Here is a 22,984-nt window from a genome sequence, read left to right as displayed (position 1 = left end):
TGTACCTGATAACCCGTCTATTTCTTCCTGTGAGCTTGACAAGATGTACCTCGAAGCAGAGATTACCCTCAAGTCTCTGTCCCCCTCCAACCCGGTGAAGGACTTCCAGTTGTCTCCTGTACCCTCTGGGGTGCCACCTGAAAATATGTGGAGAGACTTCCTTGTGTGCTGTTCCTGGTACTCCACCCGTTTCGTCTGTTGCTGAGGATGGCTGGATAGGAGGTAGCATCCTAGCTAACCAGATGAGATCAGTTTTTCCTGTGGACAGTGGAAGTGATCTCCTTGAAGTGAACGACTGGTCCTCGAATTCCCTGCGGAAGATTCTGGCAGGCCAGAAGAAGAGGGGGCGTAAGGGGGGGGGTACTGTAACATACCTGGCGGCGTCCTTGCATGGTGGTCCATCTCCCACTGTGCAAGAGCGCGCACTTGATCTCCAGTCCAGAATGTCTCTCTGGCTTCCCTCCATGCTGTCTGTTTGTGTCTGCTTCTGCTGCTTAAGGGCGGCGCCCGATCACTTCCTGCTTTTTGTACCTGCTGTGGGTCACACCCCTTGTGCGTCCTCAGCCTATTGCTGTCTGTCACCTGGTATATAGCTCAGCTGCTCCCATCTATCCCTGCCTGAGCATAGTGTTTCTTTCAGTGTGTGCTTGCACTCTGAAGGTGCCAGGTCCCGTTCTTTGTCTCCTGCTTTGCGGTATCTGTTCCCGTGTCTGAACTGAGTCCTGTCTGTCTCCTGCCTTGCGGTTTCAGTTCCCGTGTCTGAACTGAGTCCTGTCTAAGTCTCCTGCCTTGCGGTATCAGTTCCCGTGTCTGAACTGAGTCCTGTCTGTGTTCTCTTGTCTGCCTATCCTGGAGGCTGTATTTCCAGGCCTGTCTGAACACGCTCCTAGCCTGTTCCTCCCGCCTTCTAGGGGCCGATTACCTAGACCCGCTCCGGTATCTTGTCTGTCCTGTCTGAACACGCTCCTAGCCTGTTCCTCCTGCCTTCTAGGGGCCGATTACCTAGACCCGCTCCTGTATCTTGTCTGTCCTGTCTGAACACGCTCCTTGCCTGTTCATCCTGCCTCTCTGGGGGTCGTATTCCCAGACCCGCTCCTGTATTCCGCTGCAGTGTCGGTCTCCTCCATACACTCAGTTCCAGTCTGAACTCTCTCCTATCCTTTACCTGTTTTGCCTCTATGTCCGTTCCCTTCCTTTTTCTGCAGAGTCTGAACTCGTACCTAACTCCTGCTTGTTGTCTCTGTACTCCCGTTTGTGAGTTTGTGGTCCACTCGCTACTTCACTGCAAGTACCCTGTGGGTATCTGGCTCTGCCTTTCCCTTCCTGTCTGTTCCGTGTGAACAGAGCCCTGTCCCCCCTGCTCAGCCTTGCCTGCTCTGACTCCTTTGCTCACCGCTCCGGCGGTTCTAGCCTGCTCTGACTCCTTTGCTCACCGCTCCGGCGGTTCTAGCCTGCTCTGACTCCTTTGCTCACCGCTCCGGCGGTTCTAGCCTGCTCTGACTCCTTTGCTCACCGCTCCGGCGGTTCTAGCCTGCTCTGACTCCTTTGCTTACCGCTCCGGCGGTTCTAGCCTGCTCTGACTCCTTTGCTCGCTGCTCCGGCAGCCTTGCTCCGCTCTGACCCTTTTTCTCACTGCTCCGGCAGTCTCGCTCCGCTCTTATCCTTTTGCTCACTGCTCCGGCAGTCTTGCTCCACTCTTGCTCACCGCTCCAGGCGGTCTCGTCTTGCTCCACTCTTGCTCACTGCTCCGGCAGTCTCGCTCAGCTCTGACCCTTTGCTCACCGCTCCTGGCGGCCTTGTCCTGCTCTACTCTTGCTCACCACTCAAGGCGGCTTTGTCCTGCCCTGTTCTCGCTCACCTCTCTGGGCGGCCTCACTCTGCTGTGTTTGTCCGCCACATCTGTGGTTCTGTTCCTGAGTCCCAGTGTGTACTGGGTCCTATCCCGCCAGTGTCCCTACCTGCTAGTGCCTCCCTGTCTGCACTCTAGCTGTGCTTGCCGGTACCCCTCTGCCTGTATTGTTCCTGAGTCCCAGTGTGTACTGGGTTCTATCCCGCCTGTGTTCCTACCTGCTAGTGCCTCCCTGTCTGCACTCTAGCTGTGCTTGCCTGTACCCCCCTGCCTGCATACCCGCCTGCCTGCATACCAGTTGTGCCTGCCTATACCCACCAGTCTGTGTGCCAGCCTACCAGTCTGTTCCTGTATTCCCCTGTGTGGGTCAACAGCCGTGTCCGGGGTCTGTCCTGGAGTAGCACCTGGTCTCTCTGCTCGGTTCCTCCTTGGTGCACTGGCGTCGTATGCCGTCGTGCCACCTTGGTCGGATCGGGCAGATACTTAGTTACGCCCCTCCAGGCACTCTCCGGTTCATGGCACAGTGGAATCACTACATAAACACGCACACGCCAGTCAGTCCGGGCGTGTGCATAACACACCACTCTTCCAAATGGCATTGATATTGTCTTTTTATTCCACTGCGACCTCCACCATTCTCCAAGGGGCATTATAATGGTCTTGTTAAGCTACTGCGACCTCCACCACTTTTCCAAGGGGCATTAAAACAGTCTTGTTAAGCTAATGCGACCTCCACCACTTTTCGAAGGGGCATTGATATTGTCTTTTTATTCCACTGCGATCTCCACAATTCTTCCATGGGGCATTAAATCCGTCATGTTAAGCTACTGAGACCTCCACGTCTCTTCCAAGGGGCATTAAAACTCTCTTGTTTAGCTACTGCGACCTTCACCACTTTTCCAAGGAGCATTAAAACCATCTTGTTAAGCTACTGCGACCTCCACGTTTCTTCCAAGGTGCATTAAAACCGTCTTGTTAAGCTACTGCGACCTCCACCCCTTTTCCAAAGGGAATTGATATTGTCTTTTTATTCCACTGCGACCTCCACAATTCTTTCAAGTTGCATTAAAACTGTCTTATTAATCTACTGCGACCTCCACTCTCTTCCAAGGGGCATTAAAACCGTCTTGTTTAGCTACTGCAACCTCCACCACTTTTCCAAGGGGCAATAATACCGTATTGTTAAGCTACTGCGACCTCCACGTTTCTTCCAAGGTGCATTAAAACCGACTTGTTAAGCTACTGCGACCTCCACCACTTTTCCAAGGGGCATTAAAACCGTCTTGTTAAGCTACTGCTTCCTTCACCACTTTTCCAAGGGCATGCATATTGTCTTTTTAATCCACTGCGACCACCACCATTCTTCCAAGGGGCATTAAAACAGTCCTTGTTAAGCTACTGCGACCTCCACGTCTCTTCCAAGGGGCATTAAAACCATTTTGTTAAGCTACTGCGACCTCCACCACTCTTCCAAGGGGCATTGATATTGTCTTTTTATTCCACTGCGACCTCCACCATTCTTTAAAGGGCATTAAAACCGTCTTGTTAAGCTAATGCGACCTCCTCCACTTTTCCAAGAGGCATTAAAACCGTCTTGTTAAGCTACTGCGACTTCCACCACTTTTAAAAGGGGCTTTAAAACCGTCTTGCTAAGCTACTGCGACCTCCACCACTTTTCCAAGGGGCATTGATATTGTCTTTTTATTCCACTGCGACCTCCACAATTCTTCCAAGGGGCATTAAAACTGTCTTGTTAAGCTACTGCGACCTCCACTTTTATTCCAAGGGGCATTAAAACCATCTTGTTTAGCTACTGCGACCTCCACCACTTTTCCAAGTGGCATTAAAACCATCTTTTTAAGCTACTGCGACCTCCACGTTTCTTCCAAGGTTCATTAAAACCATCTTAATAAGCTACTGCGACCTCCACCACTTTTCCAAGGGGCATTGATATTGTCTTTTTATTCCACTGCGACCTCCACAATTCTTCCATGGGGCATTAAAACCGTCATGTTAAGCTACTGCGACCTCCACGTCTCTTCCAAGGGGCATTAAAACAGTCTTGTTTAGCTACTGCGACCTCCACCACTATTCCAAGGGGCATTAAAACCGTCTTTTTAAGCTACTACGACCTCCACGTTTCTTCCAAGGTGTATTAAAACAGTCTTGTTAAGCTACTGCGACCTCCACCCCTTTTCCAAGGGGCATTAAAACCGAATTGTTAGGACAATGCGACCTCCACCACTTTTCCAAGGGGTATTGATATTGTCTTTTTATTCCACTGCGACCTCCACCCTTCTTCCAAAGGGCATTAAAACCATCTTGTTAAGCTACTGCGACCTCCACGACTCTTCCAAGAGGCATTGATATTGTCTTTTTATTCCACTGCGACCTCCACCATTCTTCCAAGGGGTATTAAAACCGTCTTGTTAAGCTACTGCGAATTCCACGTCTCTTCCAAGGGGCATTAAAACCGTCTTGTTAAGCTACTGCGACCACCACCACTTTTCCAAGGTGCAATAAAACTGTCTTGTTAAGCTACTGCGACCTCCACCACTTCTCCAAGGGGCATTAAACCCGTCTTGCTAAGCTACTGCTTCCTTCACCACTTTTACAAGGGCATAGATATTGTCTTTTTATTCCACTGCGACCTCCACCATTCTTCCAAGGGGCATTAAAACAGTCCTTGTTAAGCTACTGCGACCTCCACGTCTCTTCCAAGGGGCATTGAAACCATCTTGTTAAGCTACTGCGACCTCCACCACTCTTCCAAGGGGCATTGATAGTCTTTTTATTCCACTGCGACCTCCACCATTCTTTAAAGGGCATTAAAACCGTCTTGTTAAGCTAATGCGACCTCCTCCACTTTTCCAAGGGGCATTAAAACCGTCTTGTTAAGCTACTGCGACTTCCACCACTTTTAAAAGGGTCTTTAAAACCGTCTTGTTAAGCTACTGCGACCTCCACCACTTTTCCATGGGGCATTGATATTGTCTTTTTATTCCACTGCGACCTCCACAATTCTTCCAAGGGGCATTAAAACCATCTTGTTAAGCTACTGCGACCTCCACGTCTCTTCCAAGGGGCATTAAAACCATCTTGTTAAGCTACTGCGACATCCACAACTTTTCCAAGGGTCATTAAAACCATCTTGTTAAGCTACTGCGACCTCCACCACTTTTCCAAGGGGCATTGATATTGTCTTTTTATTCCACTGCGACCCACACCATTCTTCCAAAGGTCATTAAAATAGTATTGTTAAGCTACTGCGACCTCCACGTTTCTTCCAAGGGGCATTAAAACCATTTTGTTAAGCTACTGCGACCTCCACCACTCTTCCAAATGGCATTGATATTGTCTTTTTATTCCACTGCGTCCTCCACCATCCTTCCAAGGGGCATTAAAACGGTCTTGTTAAGATACCGCGACCTCCAAGTCTTTTCCAAGGGGCATTAAAAAGATCTTGTTAAGCTACTGCGATCTCCACTACTTTTCCAAGAGGCATTAAAACCGTCTTGTTAAGCTAATGCGACCTCCACCACTTTTCCAAGGGGCATTAAAACCGAGTTATTTAGCTACTGCGACCTCCACCACTTTTCCATGGGGCAATGATATTGTCTTTTATTCCACTGCGACCTCCACCATACTTCCAAGGGGCATTAAAACAATCTTCATAAGCTACTGCGACCTCCACCTCTCTTCCAAGGGGCATTGAAACCATGTTGTTAATCTACTGCGACCTCTAACACTTTTCCATGGGGCATTGATTATGTCTCTTTATTCCACTGCGAGCTCCACCATTCTTCCAAGGGGCATTAAAACCGTCTTCTTAAGCTACTGCGACCTCCACCACTTTTCCAAGGGGTATTAAAACTGTCTTGTTAAGCTTCTGCGACTTCCACCACTTTTACAAGGGGCATTGATATTGTGTTTTTATTCCACTGCGACCTCCACCTTTCTTCCAAGGGGCATTAAAATCATCTTGTTAAGCTAATGCGACCTCCACGTCTCTTCCAAGGGGCATTAAAACCATCTTGTTAAGCTACTGCGACCTCCACCACTTTTCCAAAGGGTATTAAAACCGTATTGTCAAGCTACTGCGATTTCCACATCTCTTCCAAAGGGCATTAAAACCATCTTGTTAAGCTTCTGCGACCTCCACCACTTTTCCAAGGTGCATTAAAACCGTCTTGTTAAGCTACTGCGACCTCCACTTCTCTTCCAAGGGGCATTAAAACCATCTTGTTAAGCTACTGCGAGATCCACAACTTTTCCAGGGGGCATAAAAACCGCCTTGTTAAGCTACTGCGACCTCCACCACTTTTCCAAGGGGCATTGATATTGTCTTTTCATTCCACTGCGACCTCCACCATTCTTCCAAGGGGCATTAAAACAGTCTTGTTAAGCTACTGCGACCTCCACGTCTCTTCCAAGGGGCATTAAAACCATCTTGTTAAGCTACTGCGACCTCCATCACTCTTCCAAGGGGCATTGATATTGTCTTTTTATTCCACTGCGACCTCCACCATTCTTCCAAGGGGCATTAAAACCGTCTTGTTAAGCTACTGCGACCTCCACCACTTTTCCAAGGGGCATTAAAACCGTCTTGTTAAGCTTCTGCGACCTCCACCACTTTTCCAAGGGGTATTAAAACAGTCTTGTTACGCTAATGAGACCTCCACCACTTTTCCAAGGGGCATTGATAGTCTTTTTATTCCACTGCGACCTCCACAATTCTTCCATGGGGCATTAAAACCGTCATGTTAAGCTACTGCGACCTCCACGTCTCTTCCAAGGGGCATTAAAACCGTGTTATTTAGCTACTGCGACCTCCACCACTATTCCAAGGGGCATTAAAACCGTCTTGTTAAGCTACTGCGACCTCCACGTTTCTTCGAAGGCGCATTAAAACCATCTTGTTAAGCAACTGCAACCTCCACATCTCTTCCAAGGGGCATTAAAACCGTGTTGTTAAGCTTCTGCGACCTTGACCACTATTCCAAGGGGCATTGATATTTTCTTTGTATTCCACTGCAACCTCCACCATTCTTCCAAGGGGCATTAAAAGCGTCTTGTTAAGCTACTGCGACCTCCACATCTCTTCCAAGGGGCATTAAAACTGTCTTGTTAAGCTTCTGCGACCTTGACCACTTTTCCAAGGGGCATTGATATTGTCTTTGTATTCCACTGCGACCTCCACCATTCTTCCAACGGGCATTAAAAGAGTATTGTTAAGCTACTGCGACCTCCAACACTTTTCCAAGGGGCATTACTACCATCTTGTTAAGCTACTGCGACCTCCACCACTTTTCCAAGGTGCCTTAAAACCATCTTTTTAAGCTACTGAGACCTCCACTTCTCTTCCAAGGGGCATTAAAACCATCTTGTTAAGCTACTGCGACATCCACAACTTTTCCAAGGGTCATTAAAACCATATTGTTAAGCTACTGCGACCTCCACCACTTTTCCAAGGGGCATTGATATTGTCTTTTTATTCCACTGCGACCCACACATTCTTCCAAAGGGCATTAAAATAGTATTGTTAAGCTACTGCCACCTCCACGTCTCTTCCAACGGGCATTAAAACAGTCTTGTTTAGCTACTGCGACCTTCACCACTTTTCCAAGGGGCATTAAAACCGTCTTGTTAAGCTACTGCGACCTCCACGTTTCTTCCAAGGTGCATTATAACCGTCTTTTTAAGCTACTGCGACCTCCACCCCTTTTCCAAAGGGCATTAAAACCGTCTTGTTAGGATAATGCGACCTCCACCACTTTTCCAAGGGGTATTGATATTGTCTTTTTATTCCACTGCGACCTCCTTCCTTCTTCCAAAGGGCATTAAAACCATCTTGTTAAGCTACTGCGACCTCCACGACTCTTCCAAGGGGCATTTATATTGTCTTTTTATTCCACTGCGACCTCCACCATACTTCCAAGGAGCATTAAAACCGTCGTGTTAAGCTACTGCGACCTCCACCACTTTTCCAAGGGGCATTAAAACCGTCTTGTTAAGCTACTGCGACCTCCACCACTACTGCAAGGGGCATTAAAACCGTCTTGTTAAGCTACTGCGACCTCCACCACTTTTCCAAGGGGCATTGATATTGTGTTTTTATTCCACTGAGACCTCCACTATTCTTCCAAGGGGCATTAAAACCGTCTTGTTAAGCTACTGCGACCTCCACCACTTTTCCAAGGTTCATTGATATTGTCTTTTTATTCCACTGTGACCTCCACAATTCTTTCAAGTTGCATTAAAACTGTCTTGTTAATCTACTGCGACCTCCACTCTCTTCCAAGGGGCATTAAAACCGTCTTGTTTAGCTACTGCGACCTCCACCACTTTTCCAAGGGGCAATAAAACCGTATTGTTAAGCTACTGCGACCTCCACGTTTCTTCCAAGGTGCATTAAAACCGACTTGTTAAGCTACTGCGACCTCCACCACTTTTCCAAGGGGCATTAAAACCGTCTTGTTAGGCTAATACGACCTCCACAACTTTTCCAAGGGGCATTGATATTGTCTTTTTATTCCACTGCGACCTCCACCCTTCTTCCAAGGGGCATTAAAACCATTTTTTTAAGCTACTGTGACCTCCACCAATTTTCCAAGGGGCATTGATATTGTCTTTTTATTCCACTGTGACCTCAATCATTCTTCCAAGGGGTATTAAAACTGTCTTGTTAAGCTACTGCGAATTCCACGTCTCTTCCAAGGGGCATTAAAACCGTCTTGTTAAGCTACTGCGACCTCCACCACTTTTCCAATGGGCAATAAAACTGTCTTGTTAAGCTACTGCGACCTCTACCACTTTTCCAAGGGGCATTAAAACCGTCTTGTTAAGCTACTGCTTCCTTCACCACTTTTCCAAGGGCATAGATGTTGTCTTTTTATTCCACTGCGACCTCCACCATTCTTTAAAGGGCATTAAAACCGTCTTGTTAAGCTAATGCGACCTCCTCCACTTTTCCAAGGGGCATTAAAACCGTCTTGTTAAGCTACTGCGACTTCCACCACTTTTAAAAGGGGCTTTAAAACCGTCTTGCTAAGCCACTGCGACCTCCACCACTTTTCCAAGGGGCATTGATATTGTCTTTTTATTCCACTGCGACCTCCACAATTCTTCCAAGGGGCATTAAAACCATCTTGTTAAGCTTCTGCGACCTCCACGTTTCTTCCAAGGGGCATTAAAACCATCTTGTTTAGCTACTGCGACCTCCACCACTTTTCCAAGTGGCATTAAAACCATCTTTTTAAGCTACTGCGACCTCCACGTTTCTTCCAAGGTTCATTAAAACCATCTTATTAAGCTACTGCGACCTCCACCACTTTTCCAAGGGGCATTAAAACCGTCTTGTTAAGCTAATGCGACCTCCACCACTTTTCCAAGGGGCATTGATATTGTCTTTTTATTCCACTGCGACCTCCACAATTCTTCCATGGGGCATTAAAACCGTCATGATAAGCTACTGCGACCTCTACGTCTCTTCCAAGGGGCATTAAAACCGTCTTGTTTAGCTACTGCGACCTCCACCACTATTCCAAGGGGCATTAAAACCATCTTGTTAAGCTACTGCGACCTCCACGTTTCTTCCAAGGTGTATTAAAACAGTCTTGTTAAGCTACTGCGACCTCCACCCCTTTTCCAAGGGACATTAAAACCAAATTGTTAGGATAATGCGACCTCCACCACTTTTCCAAGGGGTATTGATATTGTCTTTTTATTCCACTGCGACCTCCTCCCTTCTTCCAAAGGGGATTAAAACCATCTTGTTAAGCTACTGCGACCTCCACGACTCTTCCAAGGGTCATTGATATTGTCTTTTTATTCCACTGCGACCTCCACCATTCTTCCAAGGGGTATTAAAACCGTCTTGTTAAGCTACTGCGAATTCCACGTCTCTTCCAAGGGGCATTAAAACCGTCTTGTTAAGCTACTGCGACCACCACCACTTTTCCAAGGGGCAATAAAACTGTCTTGTTAAGCTACTGCGACCTCCACCACTTTTCCAAGGGGCAATAAAACCGTCTTGTTAAGCTACTGCTTCCTTCACCACTTTTCCAAGGGCATAGATATTGTCTTTTTATTCCACTGCGACCACCACCATTCTTCCAAGGGGCATTAAAACAGTCCTTGTTAAGTTACTGCGACCTCCACGTCTCTTCCAAGGGTCATTAAAACCATCTTGTTAAGCTACTGCGACCTCCACCACTCTTCCAAGGGGCATTGATAGTCTTTTTATTCCACTGCGACCTCCACCATTCTTTAAAGGGCATTAAAACCGTCTTGTTAAGCTAATGCGACCTCCTCCACTTTTCCAAGGGGCATTAAAACCGTCTTGTTAAGCTACTGGGACTTCCACCACTTTTAAAAGGGTCTTTAAAACCGTCTTTTTAAGCTACTGCGACCTCCACCACTTTTTCAAGGGGCATTGATATTGTCTTTTTATTCCACTGGGAACTCCACAATTCTTCCAGGGGGCATTAAAACCGTCTTGTTAAGCTACTGCGACCTCCACGTCTCTTCCAAGGGGCATTAAAACCATCTTGTTTAGCTACTGCGACCTCCACCACTTTTACAAGTGGCATTAAAACCATCTTTTTAAGCTACTGCGACCTCCACGTTTCTTCCAAGGTTCAATAAAACCATCTTATTAAGCTACTGCGACCTCCAACACTTTTCCAAGGGGCATTAAAACCGTCTTGTTAAGCTAATGCGACCTCCACCACTTTTCCAAGGGGCATTGATATTGTCTTTTTATTCCACTGCGACCTCCACAATTTTTCCATGGGGCATTAAAACCGTCATGTTAAGCTACTGCGACCTCCACGTCTCTTCCAAGGTGCATTAAAACCGTCTTGTTTAGCTACTGCGACCTTCACCACTTTTCCAAGGGGCATAAAAACCGAATTGTTAGGATAATGCGACCTCCACCACTTTTCCAAGGGGTATTGATATTGTCTTTTTATTCCACTGCGACCTCCACCCTTCTTCCAAAGGGCATTAAAACCATCTTGTTAAGCTACTGCGACCTCCACGACTCTTCCAAGGGGCATTGATATTGTCTTTTTATTCCACTGCGACCTCCACCATTCTTCCAAGGGGTATTAAAACCGTCTTGTTAAGCTACTGCGAATTGCACGTCTCCTCCAAGGGGCATTAAAACCGTCTTGTTAAGCTACTGAGACCTCCACCACTTTTCCAAGGGGCAATAAAACCGTATTGTTAAGCTACTGCGACCTCCACGTTTCTTCCAAGGTGCATTAAAACCGACTTGTTAAGCTACTGCGACCTCCACCACTTTTCCAAGGGGCATTAAAACCGTCTTGTTAGGCTAATACGACCTCCACAACTTTTCCAAGGGGCATTGATATTGTCTTTTTATTCCACTGCGACCTCCACCCTTCTTCCAAGGGGCATTAAAACCATTTTTTTAAGCTACTGTGACCTCCACCAATTTTCCAAGGGGCATTGATATTGTCTTTTTATTCCACTGTGACCTCAATCATTCTTCCAAGGGGTATTAAAACTGTCTTGTTAAGCTACTGCGAATTCCACGTCTCTTCCAAGGGGCATTAAAACCGTCTTGTTAAGCTACTGCGACCTCCACCACTTTTCCAAGGGGCAATAAAACTGTCTTGTTAAGCTACTGCGACCTCTACCACTTTTCCAAGGGGCATTAAAACCGTCTTGTTAAGCTACTGCTTCCTTCACCACTTTTCCAAGGGCATAGATATTGTCTTTTTTTTCCACTGCGACCTCCACCATTCTTTAAAGGGCATTAAAACCGTCTTGTTAAGCTAATGCGACCTCCTCCACTTTTCCAAGGGGCATTAAAACCGTCTTGTTAAGCTACTGCGACTTCCACCACTTTTAAAAGGGGCTTTAAAACCGTCTTGCTAAGCCACTGCGACCTCCACCACTTTTCCAAGGGGCATTGATATTGTCTTTTTATTCCACTGCGACCTCCACAATTCTTCCAAGGGGCATTAAAACCATCTTGTTAAGCTACTGCGACCTCCACGTTTCTTCCAAGGGGCATTAAAACCATCTTGTTTAGCTACTGCGACCTCCACCACTTTTCCAAGTGGCATTAAAACCATCTTTTTAAGCTACTGCGACCTCCACGTTTCTTCCAAGGTTCATTAAAACCATCTTATTAAGCTACTGCGACCTCCACCACTTTTCCAAGGGGCATTAAAACCGTCTTGTTAAGCTAATGCGACCTCCACCACTTTTCCAAGGGGCATTGATATTGTCTTTTTATTCCACTGCGACCTCCACAATTCTTCCATGGGGCATTAAAACCGTCATGATAAGCTACTGCGACCTCCACGTCTCTTCCAAGGGGCATTAAAACCGTCTTGTTTAGCTACTGCGACCTCCACCACTATTCCAAGGGGCATTAAAACCATCTTGTTAAGCTACTGCGACCTCCACGTTTCTTCCAAGGTGTATTAAAACAGTCTTGTTAAGCTACTGCGACCTCCACCCCTTTTCCAAGGGACATTAAAACCAAATTGTTAGGATAATGCGACCTCCACCACTTTTCCAAGGGGTATTGATATTGTCTTTTTATTCCACTGCGACCTCCTCCCTTCTTCCAAAGGGGATTAAAACCATCTTGTTAAGCTACTGCGACCTCCACGACTCTTCCAAGGGTCATTGATATTGTCTTTTTATTCCACTGCGACCTCCACCATTCTTCCAAGGGGTATTAAAACCGTCTTGTTAAGCTACTGCGAATTCCACGTCTCTTCCAAGGGGCATTAAAACCGTCTTGTTAAGCTACTGCGACCACCACCACTTTTCCAAGGGGCAATAAAACTGTCTTGTTAAGCTACTGCGACCTCCACCACTTTTCCAAGGGGCAATAAAACCGTCTTGTTAAGCTACTGCTTCCTTCACCACTTTTCCAAGGGCATAGATATTGTCTTTTTATTCCACTGCGACCACCACCATTCTTCCAAGGGGCATTAAAACAGTCCTTGTTAAGCTACTGCGACCTCCACGTCTCTTCCAAGGGGCATTAAAACCATCTTGTTAAGCTACTGCGACCTCCACCACTCTTCCAAGGGGCATTGATAGTCTTTTTATTCCACTGCGACCTCCACCATTCTTTAAAGGGCATTAAAACCGTCTTGTTAAGCTAATGCGACCTCCTCCACTTTTCCAAGGGGCATTAAAACCGTCTTGTTAAGCTACTGCAACTTCCACCACTTTTAAAAGGGTCTTTAAAACCGTCTTGTTAAGCTACTGCGACCTCCACCACTTTTTCAAGGGGCATTGATATTGTCTTTTTATTCCACTGCGACCTCCACAATTCTTCCAGGGGGCATTAAAACCGTCTTGTTAAGCTACTGCGACCTCCACGTCTCTTCCAAGGGGCATTAAAACCAACTTGTTTAGCTACTGCGACCTCCACCACTTTTACAAGTGGCATTAAAACCATCTTTTTAAGCTACTGCGACCTCCACGTTTCTTCCAAGGTTCAATAAAACCATCTTATTAAGCTACTGCGACCTCCAACACTTTTCCAAGGGGCATTAAAACCGTCTTGTTAAGCTAATGCGACCTCCACCACTTTTCCAAGGGGCATTGATATTGTCTTTTTATTCCACTGCGACCTCCACAATTCTTCCATGGGGCATTAAAACCGTCATGTTAAGCTACTGCGACCTCCACGTCTCTTCCAAGGTGCATTAAAACCGTCTTGTTTAGCTACTGCGACCTTCACCACTTTTCCAAGGGGCATAAAAACCGAATTGTTAGGATAATGCGACCTCCACCACTTTTCCAAGGGGTATTGATATTGTCTTTTTATTCCACTGCGACCTCCACCCTTCTTCCAAAGGGCATTAAAACCATCTTGTTAAGCTACTGTGACCTCCACGACTCTTCCAAGGGGCATTGATATTGTCTTTTTATTCCACTGCGACCTCCACCATTCTTCCAAGGGGTATTAAAACCGTCTTGTTAAGCTACTGCGAATTCCACGTCTCCTCCAAGGGGCATTAAAACCGTCTTGTTAAGCTACTGAGACCTCCACCACTTTTCCAAGGGGCAATAAAACTGTCTTGTTAAGCTACTGCGACCTCCACCACTTTTACAAGGGGCATTAAAACCGTTTTGTTAAGCTACTGCTTCCTTCACCACTTTTACAAGGGCATAGATATTGTCTTTTTATTCCACTGCGACCACCATCATTCTTCCAAGGGGCACTAAAACAGTCCTTGTTAAGCTACTGCGACCTCCACTTCTCTTCCAAGGGGCATTAAAACCATCTTGTTAAGCTACTGCGACCTCCACCACTCTTCCAAGTGGCATTGATATTGTCTTTTTATTCCACTGCGACCTCCACCATTCTTTAAAGGGCATTAAAACCGTCTTGTTAAGCTGATGCGACCTCCTCCACTTTTCCAAGGGGCATTAAAAACGTCTTGTTAAGCTACTGCGACTTCCACCACTCTTAAAAGGGGCTTTAAAACCGTCTTGTTAAGCTACTGCGACCTCCACCACTTTTCCAAGGGGCATAGATATTGTCTTTTCATTCCACTGCGACCTCCACAATTCTTCCAAGGGGCATTAAAACCGTCTTGTTAAGCTACTGCGACCTCCACGTTTCTTCCAAGGTGCATTAAAACCGTCTTGTTAAGCTACTGCGACCTCCACCCCTTTTCCAAGGGGCATTTAAACCGAATTGTTAGGATAATGCGACCTCCACCACTTTTCCAAGGGGTATTGATATTGTCTTTTTATTCCACTGCGACCTCCACCCTTCTTCCAAAGGGCATTAAAACCATCTTGTTAAGCTACTGCGACCTCCACGACTCTTCCAAGGGGCATTGATATTGTCTTTTTATTCCACTGCGACCTCCAAAATTCTTCCATGGGGCATTAAAACCGTCATGTTAAGCTACTGCGACCTCCACGTCTCTTCCAAGGGGCATTAAAACCGTCTTGTTTAGCTACTGCGACCTCCACCACTATTCCAAGGGGCATTAAAACCGTCTTGTTAAGCTACTGCGACTTCCACGTTTCTTCCAAGGTGTATTAAAACAGTCTTGTTAAGCTACTGCGACCTCCACCCCTTTTCCAAGGGGCATTAAAACCGAATTGTTAGGATAATGCGACCTCCACCACTTTTCCAAGGGGTATTGATATTGTCTTTTTATTCCACTGCGACCTCCACCCTTCTTCCAAAGGGCATTAAAACCATCTTGTTAAGCTACTGCGACCTCCACGACTCTTCCAAGGGGCGTTGATATTGTCTTTTTATTCCACTGCGACCTCCACCATTCTTCCAAGGGGTATTAAAACCGTCTTGTTAAGCTACTGCGAAGTCCACGTCTCTTCCAAGGGGCATTAAAACCGTCTTGTTGAGCTACTGCGACCACCACCACTTTTCCAAGGGGCAATAAAACTGTCTTGTTAAGCTGCTGCGACCTCCACCACTTTTCCAAGGGGCATTAAAACCGTCTTGTTAAGCTACTGCTTCCTTCACCACTTTTCCAAGGGCATAGATATTGTCTTTTTATTCCACTGCGACCACCACCATTCTTCCAAGGGGCATTAAAACAGTCCTTGTTAAGCTACTGCGACCTCCACGTCTCTTCCAAGGGGAATTAAAACCATCTTGTTAAGCTACTGCGACCTCCACCACTCTTCCAAGGGGCATTGATATTGTCTTTTTATTCCACTGCGACCTCCACCATTCTTTAAAGGGCATTAAAACCGTCTTGTTAAGCTAATGCGACCTCCTCCACTTTTCCAAGGGGCATTAAAACCGTCTTGTTAACTACTGCGACTTCCACCACTTTTAAAAGGGTCTTTAAAACCGTCTTGTTAAGCTACTGCGACCTCCACCACTTTTCCAAGGGGCATTGATATTGTCTTTTTATTCCACTGCGACCTCCACAATTCTTCCAAGGGGCATTAAAACCATCTTGTTAAGCTACTGCGACCTCCACGTCTCTTCCAAGGGGCATTAAAACCATCTTGTTTAGCTACTGCGATCTCCACCACTTTTCCAAGTGGCATTAAAACCTGTTATGTTCTGCTACCAGAGCTAAGGAAAGAGAGGAGATCTGTCCCTACGATAGAACTCAGCTGAATCCCTACGATGTAACAGGGAACCTGATCCTGCGATCAGACCTGCTAAAGTCCTAAGCTAGTCTGTACGGAGACCTATAGATGTGGGTAAGGAATCCCTACCACTACTAAGGACTGGGAGGAAAATGGGACACCTCCTAACAGAAATAGTAGCAGACAGACGAACAAACAAAATATATAGAACATAGAGGTCCGTAGACCAAGCAAACTAACAGAGTTAGATACAGAGCACAGGCTAGCTAGAAAGTAGTTATACAATGAAGTCCAGCAAAGCCAGAAGGGCGGAGCAGGATTAAATAGGCCAACAAGGTCATGTGACCAGCAAAGGAAAAAACCTAAGAGCAAGGTTCTAACAGTACCCCCCCTTCTAAGAGGATCCTCCGGATCCCCTAGGACCAGGCTTATCAGGAAATCTCCTGTGAAACGCTCTGATAAGTCTGGACGCGGAAACATCATCTGACCTCACCCAAGAGTTATCCTCGGGTCCGAAACCTTTCCAGGCCACAAGATACTGCAAACTACCTCTATACCGTCTAGAGTTAAGGATGCGAGAAATTTCATATTCCCCGTCCTCCACCACCGGAGGAACAGAGGCAGAGGCGTCACCATCCGACACAACAGCTTTTTTAAACAGAGAGACATGAAATACCGGATTAATTCTCCAGGAGGTAGGAACCTCCAACCTAACAGCAGATTGGTTGACAACCTGAAGCACCTTAAAGGGCCCTACAAACTTGGGACCCAATTTCTTAGAAGGAATCCTCAACCGCAGATTCCTAGAGGACAACCAAACCATGTCACCAACAGCGAACAAAACCTCCTGTCGTTTCCTATCAAAGTAGTCTTTAGATTTTCTGTTGGCCTCCTGAAGATTACCACGAACATCCGTCCAAACTCTCCAAATCACCGGAAAAATTCTTCTCCTCAGGCACGGCAGATCCCAACTTGGAGAACGACCCAAACGACGGATGTCTCCCAGAACAACAAAAAAAAGGCGAACAACCAGCAGAAGAAGATGTATGATTGTTCAGAGCAAATTCAGCAAGTGGCAGAAACTCAGACCACCCCTCTTGATTGTCTGCCACAAAACAACGCAAGAACTGCCCAACATCCTGGTTTTTCCTTTCTGTCTGGCCATTAGATTCAGGATGATATCCGGACGAGAACGACAAATGAACTCCCAGCCTGTCACAAAAGGCACGCCAAAAACGAGCCACGAACTGAGGACCCCTATCAGAAACAATGTCAGTAGGAACGCCATGAAGTCTGACAATTTCCTTGACAAAGGCCTTAGCGAGAGTTTTAGCGCAGGGCAGTTTGGCGAAGGGAACCAAGTGACACATCTTGCTAAAACGGTCCACGACCACCCAGATGACAGTAAAACCCTCAGAGGGGGGAAGGTCAGTTATAAAGTCCATAGCCAAATGTGTCCAAGGAGCACTGGGAACCTCCAAAGGACAAAGCAACCCCACAGCAGGAGTATGTGAGGACTTAGATCTAGCACATATAGTACATTGACGCACCCACTTAATGACTTCCTTCTGCCATCCAGGCCACCAAAAACTGCGACCCACCAGTCTCTTGGTCTCAGAGATTCCGGGATGACCTGCCAACCGAGACTCGTGACACTCAACAAACAAATCTCTCCTAAAGGTCCCAGGCACAAACAACCTCCCATGAGGAGTGTTAGATGGGGCATTCTCCTGTGCTTTAAGAATCTCATCTTCCAAAACGGAGTCCAAAGCAGCTATCACAACACCTTCTTGTAAAATGTTCTCCTCTTTCTCAGCACCGACTATGGGAGAAAAACTGCGAGACAAGGCATCCGCCTTAACATTCTTAGTACCAGGGATGTAAGTAACGGAGAAATTAAACCGCGAGAAAAACAGTGCCCACCTAGCCTGACGGGCATTCAGGCGCTTGGCAGCATCAAGATATATCAGATTTTTATGATCCGTAAGAACCTGAACGGGAAATTCCGCACCTTCCAAGAAGTGGCGCCAGTGTTCAAATGCGAGTTTAATAGCCAATAATTCCCGATTACCAATATCGTAATTCAGTTCAGTCTCCGAAAAATTTTTTGAAAAAAAGGCACAGGGATGTAATCCATTCCCGTTATCCTGAGACAATACTGCGCCAACCCCCACAGAGGAAGCATCAACCTCAACCAAAAACGGCTTAGTCACATCAGGCTGCATAAGGATGGGAGCAGAGGTGAACCTCTCCTTGAGATACACAAAAGCTTCAATGGCCTCAGAAGACCACTGAACCGCATCAGCACCTTTCCTGGTGAGATCGGTCAGAGGTTTGACAATACTAGAAAAATTTTTTATGAATTTTCTGTAATAATTGGCGAAACCTAAAAACCTCTGTATCGATTTCAAACCAATAGGCCTAGGCCATTCCTGTACAGCTTGAACTTTAACCAGGTCCATCTCAAAACCATCGCTGGAGATAATGTAACCCAAAAAACTAATTCTCTGTACAGCGAACTCACATTTCTCCAGCTTAGCAAAAAGCGAATTGTCCATTAATAACTGTAATACCTCACGTACGCTCCGCCAATGAGACTCCAGATCCGGCGAATAAATCAAAATGTCATCCAAATACACAACCACATTTTTGCCGATCAAAGGTCTAAGGATGTCATTAATAAGATTCTGAAAAAATGCAGGAGCATTAGTAAGACCAAAAGGCATAACCAGATTCTCAAAATGACCCACAGGAGTGTTAAAAGCAGTCTTCCATTCGTCACCCTCCTTCATGCGCAACAGATTGTATGCCCCCTTAAGGTCAATTTTAGAGAACCACTTGGCCCCCATTAACTGGTTAAACAGATCAGGAATCAATGGCAGTGGGTAAGGATTGCGTACAGTAATTTTGTTAATCTCACGAAAATCCAGACAAGGACGTAAACCGCCGTCCTTTTTTTTTACAAAAAAAAATCCAACCGCCACAGGAGACTTAGAGGGCCTAATGTGACCGGCGGCCAAACTTGTCTGTATGTATTCCTCCAAAGCCTTCCTCTCAGGAATAGTAAGGTTAAATAAACGACTTTTAGGAAGAGTCGCTCCAGGGACAAATTCAATAGAACAATCATAGTCTCTATGGGGAGGCAAAACCTGCGATTCCTTCTCAGAAAAAACTCTCCAAAAATCCTGAATAGGAACAGGCAATTCTCCCCTATCCAAAGCTGCAATACGCCCGTTACAACACTTGTCATAACATTTATGGCTCCAGGATTTAATTTCACTGGTAGACCAATCCAGTACAGGATTGTGAAATTTTAACCAGGGCAATCCCAATATTACTGGAGAAGGCAAGTTATTCAAAACTACCAAATCCAATTTCTCATGGTGAACACCATTAATAGTGAGAGGAAATTCACAGACCTTGAGAGTAATATTCTTCAAAGGGGAACCATCCACAGAAACCACAGCAATGGGGGATGATAAAGGTTCGGGTTTTAAATTGAGTCTTTCCAAGAATCCCCCATCAATTACATTCAGAGTAGACCCACAATCAACAAACACCCGAAATTCCATTAATTTTTCCTGAGCAATCGTGGAAGCAGCTAAAAATACACCCTTGGAATTTAAACAGGCAATACGGGCATGACTGACCATTTTTTTTCTTTCTTCATACGAAGCTCACAGCCTTTAATCAAATGACCAGATTTTCCGCAATAGAAACACAAGCCTTCAAAAAATCTACGGTCTTTTTCTTGAGAGCGAGGTGCCACCGATCCAATCTCCATCGGTTCACCACTGTTAGTACACACATTCTCATAACCAGAAACTGACATAGCAGAGGATTTGCTCTCATTAACCCTTGCACGCAGTCTCCTATCCACCCGTATAGCTAATTGCATAGCCTGTTGCAAATCTTCAGGTGTAGGATAAGCAATTAGCAGGTCTTTAACCCTTTCATTGAGCCCAGCAAGAAATAGACTTTTCAGAGCAGAATCGTTCCACCCTGTTTGAGTAGACCAACGACGGAAATGAGTACAATATTTTTCCACATTACCTGATCCCTGTTTCAAACGTCTCAACTCAGTCTCAGCTGATGCGACACGGTCAGGATCATCATATAATAGTCCCAAAGCAGAAAAAAAACTATCCACTGATCTGAAGCATGTATCACTAGGTTGCAAAGAAAAGGCCCTCCTGAGGCTCTTTGCGCAAAAGTGACATTATGAACCCTATGCGCTGGGATTCATCCCCAGAGGACTTGGGTCTCAAACGAAAATACAATAAGCAAGCATTTTTAAATGAAAAAAATTCTCGGTGTTCACCAAAAAATAAATCCGGCAAACATACCTTAGGCTCCAAGAAACGTGCTCCAGGACAGTTACTCACGTGCTGACGGAGCTCGGCCACCTCCAGAGAGAGTCCCTGCAGGCGATGAGCCAAATCCTGAACCGACACCATGATGGAACAGAAAAATCTTTCCTTAGAGAATTTGCAGGCTGGACTTACTGTTATGTTCTGCTACCAGAGCTAAGGAAAGAGAGGAGATCTGTCCCTACGATAGAACTCAGCTGAATCCCTACGATGTAACAGGGAACCTGATCCTGCGATCAGACCTGCTAAAGTCCTAAGCTAGTCTGTACGGAGACCTATAGATGTGGGGAAGGAATCCCTACAAGTACTAAGGACTGGGAGGAAAATGGGACACCTCCTAACAGAAATAGTAGCAGACAGACGAACAAACAAAATATATAGAACATAGAGGTCCGTAGACCAAGCAAACTAACAGAGTTAGATACAGAGCACAGGCTAGCTAGAAAGTAGTTATACAATGAAGTCCAGCAAAGCCAGAAGGGCGGAGCAGGATTAAATAGGCCAACAAGGTCATGTGACCAGCAAAGGAAAAAACCTAAGAGCAAGGTTCTAACAAAACCATCTTTTTAAGCTACTGCGACCTCCACGTTTCTTCCAAGGTTCAATAAAACCATCTTATTAAGCTACTGCGACCTCCACCACTTTTCCAAGGGGCATTAAAACCGTCTTGTTAAGCTAATGCGACCTCCACCACTTTTCCAAGGGGTATTGATATTGTCTTTTTATTCCACTGCGGCCTCCACCCTTCTTCCAAAGGGCATTAAAACCATCTTGTTAAGCTACTGCGACCTCCAAGTCTCTTCCAAGGTGCATTAAAACCGTCTTGTTTAGCTACTGCGACCTTCACCACTTTTCCAAGGGGCATTAAAACCGTCTTGTTAAGCTACTGCGACCTCCACGTTTCTTCCAAGGTGCATTAAAACCGTCTTGTTAAGCTACTGCGACCTCCACCCCTTTTCCAAGGGGCATTAAAACCGAATTGTTAGGATAATGCGACCTCCACCACTTTTCCAAGGGGTATTGATATTGTCTTTTTATTCCACTGCGACCTCCACCCTTCTTCCAAAGGGCATTAAAACCATCTTGTTAAGCTACTGCGACCTCCACGACTCTTCCAAGGGACATTGATATTGTCTTTTTATTCCACTGCGACCTCCACCATTCCTCCAAGGGGCATTAAATCCGTCGTGTTAAGCTACTGCGACCTCCACCACTTTTTCAAGGGGCATTAAAACCGTCTTGTTAAGCTACTGCTACCTCCACCACTACTCCAAGGGGCATTAAAACCGTCTTGTTAAGCTACTGCGACCTCCACCACTTTTCCAAGGGGCATTGATATTGTCTTTTTATTCCACTGCGACCTCCACAATTCTTCCAATGGGCATTAAAACAGTCTTGTTAAGCTACTGCGACCTCCACGTCTCTTCCAAGGGGCATTAAAACCATCTTGTTTAGCTACTGCGACCTCCACCACTTTTGCAAGTGGCATTAAAACCATCTTTTTAAGCTACTGCGACCTCCACGTTTCTTCCAAGGTTCATTAAAACCATCTTATTAAGCTACTGCGACCTCCACCACTTTTCCAAGGGGCATTAAAATGGTCTTGTTAAGCTAATGCGACCTCCACCTCTTTTCCAAGGGGCATTGATATTGTCTTTTTATTCCACTGCGACCTCCACAATTCTTCCATGGGGCATTAAAACCGTCTTGTTAAGCTACTGCGACCTCCACGTCTCTTCCAAGGTGCATTAAAACCATCTTGTTTAGCTACTGCGACCTTCACCACTTTTCCAAGGGGCATTAAAACCATCTTGTTAAGCTACTTCAACCTCCACGTTTCTTCCAAGGTGCATTAAAACCGTCTTGTTAAGCTACTGCGACCTCCACCCCTTTTCCAAGAGGCATTAAAACCGAATTGTTAGGATAATGCGACCTCCACCACTTTTCCAAGGGGTATTGATATTGTCTTTTTATTCCACTGCGACCTCCACCCTTCTTCCAAAGGGCATTAAAACCATCTTGTTAAGCTACTGCGACCTCCACGACTCTTCCAAGGGGCATTGATATTGTCTTTTTATTCCACTGCGACCTCCACCTTTCTTCCAAGGGGCATTAAAACCGTCGTGTTAAGCTACTGCGACCTCCACCACTTTTTCAAGGGGCATTAAAACCGTCTTGTTAAGCTACTGCGACCTCCACCACTACTCCAAGGGGCATTAAAACCGTCTTGTTAAGCTACTGCGACCTCCACGTCTCTTCCATGGGGCATTAAAACCATCTTCTTAAGCTACTGCGTCCTCCACCACTTTTCCAATGGGCATTGATGTTGTCTTTTTATTCCACTGCGACCTCCACCATTCTTCGAAGGGGCATTAAAACCGTCTTGTTAAGCTACTGCGACCTCCACCACTTTTTCAGGGGGCATTAAAACCGTCCTGTTAAGCTACTGCGACCTCCACCACTTTTCCAAGGGGCATTGATATTGTCTTTTCATTCCACTGCGACCTCCACAATTCTTCCAAGGGTACATTAAAACAGTCTTGTTAAGCTACTGCGACCTCCACGTCTCTTCCAAGGGGCATTAAAACCATCTTGTTTAGCTACTGCGACCTCCACCACTTTTCCAAGTGGCATTAAAACCATCCTTTTAAGCTACTGCGACCTCCACGTTTCTTCC

The sequence above is a fragment of the Phyllobates terribilis genome, unplaced genomic scaffold (assembly GCF_046119375.1).
Source record: "Phyllobates terribilis strain yellow unplaced genomic scaffold, ASM4611937v1 Scaffold_1__5_contigs__length_1240528914, whole genome shotgun sequence".
Taxonomy (NCBI): domain Eukaryota; kingdom Metazoa; phylum Chordata; class Amphibia; order Anura; family Dendrobatidae; genus Phyllobates; species Phyllobates terribilis.
The sequence above is the reverse complement of the archived record's forward strand: the minus strand, read 5'-3'. Positions refer to the sequence as shown.